We start from the raw sequence: 6,868 nt of genomic DNA, 5'->3' as shown, positions 1-6,868 counted from the left end.
AGTGCACTTTACAGTATCTATATAACATCTCAACAACAAAATTTTAAAACCAAATCCCTAAAATTACAAAAAAAAAAGTTGAGGTAAACTTTTCTTTGTTTGCTGTGTTGTGTGTTGCCATGCTTTCTATGAAGCAGAAATTCTCCACAGTGCTTGTGGTTTGATGATTCTGGAACATGCCAAGAAAGCTCAGCAAAATCTCCTGAAACCATTCCTTAATCACAGAGACTCTCTTTTTAGAATTGTTTTCTAGCTCACATGCATTGTGTACAGAAAACACACTCTATGATGTCAGTCCGCTGAAATGTGTTATTTCTAGTCCTCTACAGGATCAATTTTGTGTGTGTTCCATATGTGCTTGAAAAGTAAGCATGTTCTGCAGTTGTTCAATGTTTTTATGTTATTCTGATAGTTTTCTCTGCTGATTCTATCAATTACAAAGAGAAGTATGTTAAAATATCTCAGTATAGACTGGGAGAAAATATAAATGAAACAAGATTGGCAAGTATATACACACACACACAATTGCATTTTTGTCTATTTAACAATTGTAATTCCATCATGTTTTGCTTTATGTAGTTTAAGGCCATGTTATTAGATGCATACAGATTTAGAATTTTTATAACTTCCTGATAAATATTGAACCTTTTCACATGAACAAAATTCTCTATATATTTTTAAAAGTTTTGGGCGCCTGGGTGGCTCAGTCATTAAGCGTCTGCCTTCAGCTCGGGTCATGATCCCAGGGTCCTGGGATCGAGCCGCGCATCGGGCTCCCTGCTCGGTGGGAAGCCTGCTTCTCCAGCTCCCACTCCCCCTGCTTGTGTTCCTGCTCTTGTTATCTCTGTCTCTGTCAAATAAATAAATAAAATCTTTTAAGTTTTTTATGTGTTTTTATTTATTTTTTGCTTTTAAGTGCTGTTGGCCTATATTAATACAGATTCATTAGCTTTCTTTCAGTTAGTGCCTGTGTGGCATATCTTTTCCATCTTTCTACTTTCAAAGTTTCTACATCCTTAGCTTTAAATGTGTTTCTTGTAAATTGAATATAATTTAATGCTCTTCTGTTATTCTGATGTCCTTTGTCTTTTAACTAGAATATTTGTCTATTTACTTTTTTCACCTAAATTTTTTCTTTCGAGATAACACCTTGCAAAACTATAGCTCAGTATCACACCCAGGATATTGACATTGATCCAATCTACTCATCTTGCTCAGATTACCCCAGTTATAGTTGGGCTCGTGTGTGTGTGTGTGCGCGCGCGCGCGCGCCTAGTTCTGTACAATGTTATCATCCATGTAAGTTCATGGATCCATCATCACAGTTAAGACACTCAGCAGTTCCATCACCCACGGATCACTTACATCACCCTTTTATAACTACGTGCACTTCCCTCCGCCACCTCCCCTCTCCTGTCCTTAATCTCTGGCAACCTTTAATCTGTTCCCCATTTCTATAATTTGATCATATCAAGAATGTTATATAAATGGAATCAAACAGTATGTAACTGTTTGGGATTAGCTTTTCTTTCTTTCTTTTTTTTCTAACTCAGCGCAATGCTCTAGATTTATCCAGGTTGTTTTATACATCAGTGGTTCATTCCTTCTTGTTGCCAAGTTGTAGTCCATGGTCTGGATGGCTATCTGGGTTATTTCCACTTTGGGGCTACTCTAAATAAAATTGCTATAAACATCCATGTACATGTTTTTTTGTGTGTGACTATACATTTCCATTTCTTTGGGATAAATGCTCAAGAGTGCATTGCTGGGTCACATGGAAATTTGCCTGTTTAGTTTTATAAGAAACTGCCCAACTGTTTTTCAGTGATTGTACCAATTTATACGCCTATCAGCAATATACGAGTGATAGTTTCTTCAGATCCTTGCCAGAGTTTGGTGTTGTCACTATTTTTTTTTTTTTAGCCATTCTTTTAAGTGTGTAGTGGTATCTCATTGTACTTTTAATTTGCATCTCCCTAGTGGCTAATGAAGCCAAACAACATTTCATGGGCTTATTTTCCATCTGTACATCATTTTCACAAACATGTATCTTCATGTCTTTTGCCCATTTTCAAATAGAATTGCTTGGGTTTTTTAACTGTTCAGTTTGAAGAATCTGTTGTATGTTCCAGGTACTAGCCTCTCTCTGGGTAGGTAGTTTGCAAGGATTTCCTTCCACCCATAGCTAGTCTTTTCATGCTCTTAATAGGACTTTTGGCAGAGCAAACATTTTCATTTCTATGAGATCTGATTTGTCAATTTTGCCTTTTATGGGTCATGCTTTTAAAGTCACTAAGAAAATCTTAGAACCTAAGAAATCTTCACCTGGCCTAGATTCTGCACATTTTCTTCCATCTGTTGGCCAACGGCAGTCTAATTGTTCCAGCACCATTTGTTGAAAAGGTTCTTTCCTCCATCGAACTGTTTTTTCATCTTTGAAAAAAAATCGATTGGTGTGGCGCCTGGGTGGCTCAGTTGGTTGAGAGTCTGGCTCTTGATCTCAAATCAGGTCTTATAAATAAATAATTTAAAAAATAAAAAACAAAAAATCAATTGGGCATATCTGTGTGAGTGGTCCATTTACATTTAATGGAATTGCTGTTATATATTTGGGTTCTAATCTGTCTTATTTTTGTGCTATTATCCCTGTCTGTTCTGTTTCTTTTCTTTCTTGCCTTTCTTTTGGATTGATTGGGTACAGCATTCCATTTTTCTTCACTACTTGTGTATATAGCATACTCAGTTTCTATTCACTGAGGGTTACCCTAAAAACTACCAACATATTCACTTTCTTACTTGCTTGCTTTCTTGTACCTCTGTTCCTTCCACCTGTGCTCATTCACCTTCTGCCTGAAGAGCATCAGTGGTTGATTGCAAACTGACTACAAGTTCTTCCCCTTTTCCTACACACGCCCCCCTGCAATATGAATTTGGTGCTCCTACCATCAAGGAGTAAAGAATTTCTCTACCTCCTGAATCTGGACCTGGCCATGTGGCTCACTTTGGTCAATGGGATGTCAACAAAAGCGGAAGAGGCCACTTGAGCATTGAGGCTTGCCCTTGCCTGCTGCTGGAAACCCTTCTGCCCCTGCACAATCGAGCTTGGGCTGGCCTCCCGGGAAACAAGGGATCCAGGAGAAGGCCATTCCTGCCATCTCTATCCATGGGACATGTGGGAGTGAGGGTGACCTAGACCATCAAGCCCCCATCGAGTCAGCCCAGAGCAGAGGAGCCACCAGGCCAACCCAAGAAATAAGACATGTGAATTATTTTAAGCCACTGCACATTGGGATGGTTTGTTATGTAGCAAATAACAGATATGGTCACTTCCGGTGACACCAGCAAACAGAGAGGAAGTCTTTCGAGAGGCAGGGCTGGAACTGTACACATACGTAAAAAATTAATGGAGCAGTATACTTAAGTGCACCTACTGTATGTAAGTTGCAGCTCAGTTAAAAAGTGGGAACAGAAAAAGAAAATAAAAGGGTGATCCCTTCTCTCTAAACATTTCTAGTCGTATGGTAAGGAAACAGACGCCAGCGAGCATTCCTGCACAAAACCAAATGCGCCCTTGGAACCTGGAGGCCCAGAAGTGCTTTGGACACATAGAGGGGGAGACATGGGGCCACGCCCCAGAGAAATGGTACAAAGCACTGCTTTGCAAAGCGACGCTCCTCTTTCCACACCTTGACCCGAGTGAATGCTGAGCAGCTGCAGCTTCAAAAATAGCTCAGGCCAGCTCCAGGCTGCAGGCATCAGCCTTTACCGCAAGGCAGGGAGGCTTCCGGATCGGACTAGTCCTGGAAGAAGGGCGCTGGGTGAGAAAAGATCTAGAGGCAGGGGAGCAGCATGCAGGGAGACAGCCGTCCCGCACAGTGGAAGCAAGAGCAGGTGCTGAAGATACAGATCTAGAGGGATCATCATGGAGGGCTCAGATGCAAACCTTAAAAAAAAATAGATAAATACATGGACTGTGCCTGATACAGAAAAGGGAAAACTACCCAAGCAATTTGTGATGGTTAATTTTATGGGTCAACTTGACTGGGCCAAGGGATGTCCAGATTACTGGCTAAACATTATTTCTGGCTGTGCCGATGAGAGTGTTTAGCAGAGAGATTAGCACTTGAATGGGTGGGCAGAGTAAAGCAGAGGGCCCTCCCCAGTGTGGATGGGCCTCATCTAATCTGTTGAGGGACGAAATAAAACGAAAAGGCCGAGGAAGGTTGAATTCGCTCTCTGCCCGATTATTGAGCTGGCATATCGGTCTTCTCCTGCCCTCAGCCTTCCCTGTTCTCAGGCCTTCAGACCTAGACCAGAATCGTCCTCAGCTCTCCGGCTGTCAAGCCTTCAGACCCCGCCACTGGCTCTCCTGGGGCTCCAGTTTGCAGATGGCAGATTGGGGGACTTCTCAGCCTCCAGAATCCTGTGAACCAATCCCTTATGATAAACCTCTTTATAGATAGATAGATACAGACATAGACATAAATATATATATATATGTAAATCTATAGGTAAAGATATTCATATTGGTTTTGTTTCTCTGGAGAACCGTAATACGCTATTTAAGCAAATCACATATCAAGGCCTGGGTCTGAAAAGGTAGTTTTTCAACCTGTTTGATGTGATTAGAATAATCACTTTCATTTTGATTCTTTTTTTAAGATTTTATTTTGTTTAAATTCAATTTAATTTAATATAGTGTGTTATTAATTTCAGAGGTAGAATTTAGTGATTCATCACTTGCATATCACACCCAGTGCTCATTACATCAAGTGCCCTCCTTAATGCCCATCACCCAGTTACCCCATCCCCCCACCCACGTCCCCTCCAGCAGCCCTCAGTTTGTTTCCTAGAGTTAGGAGTCTCTTACGGTTTGCATCCCTCTCTGTTTTCATCTTATTTTATTTTTCCTTCCCTTCCCTTATGTTCATCTGTTTTGTTTCTTAAACTCTACATATATGAGTGAAATCATATGGTTTGCCTTTGTCTGACTGATTTATTTCGCTTAGCATAATACCCTCTAGTTACATCCATGTCATTGCAAATGACAAGATTTCAATTTTTTGATGGCTGTGTAATATTCCATTGTGTATATATCCCACATCTTCTTTATCCAGTCATCTGTCGATGGACATCTGGGCTCTTTCCATAGTTTGGCTATTGTGGACATTGCTGCTATAAACATTGGGGTGCATGTGCCCCTTTGAATCACTGTTTGTATCCTTTGGATAAATACCTAGTTATTTTATTTCATTTTTTGAGAGAAAGAGAGCAAGAGAGTGTAAGCAGGGGAGGCACATAGGAAGAAAGAGAGAATCCCAAGCAGGCTCTGTGCTCAGTGGGGGCTCGATCTCATGACCCTGAGATCATGACCTGAGCTGAAATCAAGAGTCGGACTCTTATCCAACTGAGCCACCCAGGCACCTCAAGATTTTATTTTTAACTAATCCCTATTCCCTAAGGGGAGGCTCAAACTCATGACCTTGAGGCCAAGAGTCACATGCTCCACTGACTGAGCCCGCCAGGGACCCCTGGTTTTGATTTCTAAATAATATGTTGATTTTCAAAATTGAATCATAAAAAAATTGGGTTTAAAAAATTTTACTTGGAGAGGAAATCATAATGTAGTAATAGTTATTTGTTTCATCCTGTACTCCAGAGCCCAAGGGATGACTTGGCTGAAAATGTCAAATTTCAAGTTTTGCTAGAGGTCAAGACACCAACTATTTTTTCCCTCTTGCCCAATTGCATATTTGTACAAAATACATGGTGAAAGAAGGGGTATGGCTTTCTCAAGACTTTGAGGTAACACCAAAGCTAATGGTGATGATAATATCTGCAAAGCTGGGTTCTTAAATTTTTGTTGTCAGCCGTCTACTGGGCACTTGTCATGCGCTGGGCACTGTGCTGAGTGTTTTTGGGTGGTTATCTTGTTTGGGTGTCTCGCTGAGGATCATACAGCCAATGAGGGACAGAGTTGGGACCTGAAGTTGAGCTCATCACCTGTTCTCTTAACCTCCGGGTCTCCTGTCTCTTCAACATGAACAAGCTGCGTGGGGAAGATGCATTATTGGAATGCCCATCGTCAGCACTCGGCCACACTGGCTTCGGTAATCAGGAGCATCAGAATCAGAAGGATGTGCCTTTGTCCCAAGCACTGACCAACAGCCTTGCTGAGTGACCTCAGAGAAGACATCACGCCTCCACCACAGGAACCAGGAAGCCTCTGGAAAATAGCTCAGGAGACCTCAGAGCACCCGCCTTGCAATGTGACCCCCGAACACTTTCTGCCTTACATCGCGGCCATGTGGTGTTGGCTTGGTCCTGACTTGATACTAATTATCTATCACTGCCTAACAAATCACATTAAAATTTAGCCACTTAAAACAACCAGAATTTGGGGCACCTGGGTGGCTCAGTTGTTAAGCGTCTGCCTTCGGCTCAGGTCATGATCCCAGGATCCTGGGATCAAGCCCCGCATCGGGCTCCCTGCTCAGCGGGAGGCCTGCTTCTCCCTCTCCCATTCCCCCTGCTTGTGTTCCCTCTCTCGCTGTGTCTCTCTCTGTCAAATAAATAAAATCTTAAAAAAAAAAAAAAACAACCAAAATTTATTAGCTCTGTCTCTGAGTCAGAAATTCAGGAGTAGTTTGGCTGGGTGGTTGTTGCATGAGGTCTCTGTTTTAAATTTAGCTTAAATTCTTATTTAGGTATGGCAAGGCCAACAGATAAGGAAGCAATTGTCATTGAAAAGATAGTTTGTTAATCACAGATCCCAGACAAGCAGAAGGACAGAGTGGAGTTGGCCTTTTGGGAGCTGGAACCAGGGACCTAAAAAATCTCCTTCCTTCCCTCCCTCCCCCCTTCCCCC

This window comes from Mirounga leonina, unplaced genomic scaffold (genome assembly GCF_011800145.1).
Source record: "Mirounga leonina isolate KUSES-001 unplaced genomic scaffold, KU_Mleo_1.0 Mir_166, whole genome shotgun sequence".
NCBI lineage: Eukaryota > Metazoa > Chordata > Mammalia > Carnivora > Phocidae > Mirounga > Mirounga leonina.
Note: the sequence above shows the minus strand (reverse complement) of the source record.